This window comes from Podarcis cretensis (assembly GCF_951804945.1).
Source record: "Podarcis cretensis genome assembly, chromosome: 1".
Lineage (NCBI taxonomy): Eukaryota > Metazoa > Chordata > Lepidosauria > Squamata > Lacertidae > Podarcis > Podarcis cretensis.
Window position 1 is genome coordinate 127,765,207 of NC_137170.1, and position 326 is coordinate 127,765,532.

Consider the following 326-nt stretch of genomic DNA (forward strand, 5'->3'; position numbering starts at 1 on the left):
ACTTTCCACGGGCTTAAAAGGCCCTTATGTAACCCAAGCGCCCGCCCGGCTGCAAACGCCTTGTGACCGCGCGCGGCCCCGCGAGCCTGTCGACGGCCTTGCGCGAGCTCGGCAAATCACGTGCCTTGGGGAGGCCCGGGGGTGGGAGGAAGAGGATGGGCGGGGTGAGGTGAGGCGTCCGCGAAGGAGAAGGGGCGCGTCAAGAGGGAGGGGGAGGGCAGCGCGTGGCGAGCGCTCCGCTGACTGGCTGAGAGCTGGGGGCCGCTCGGGGCTGATTGGTCCGGCCTACGAGAGGGGCGGGGCAAGAGGCGGGGCCCAGGAGTTGA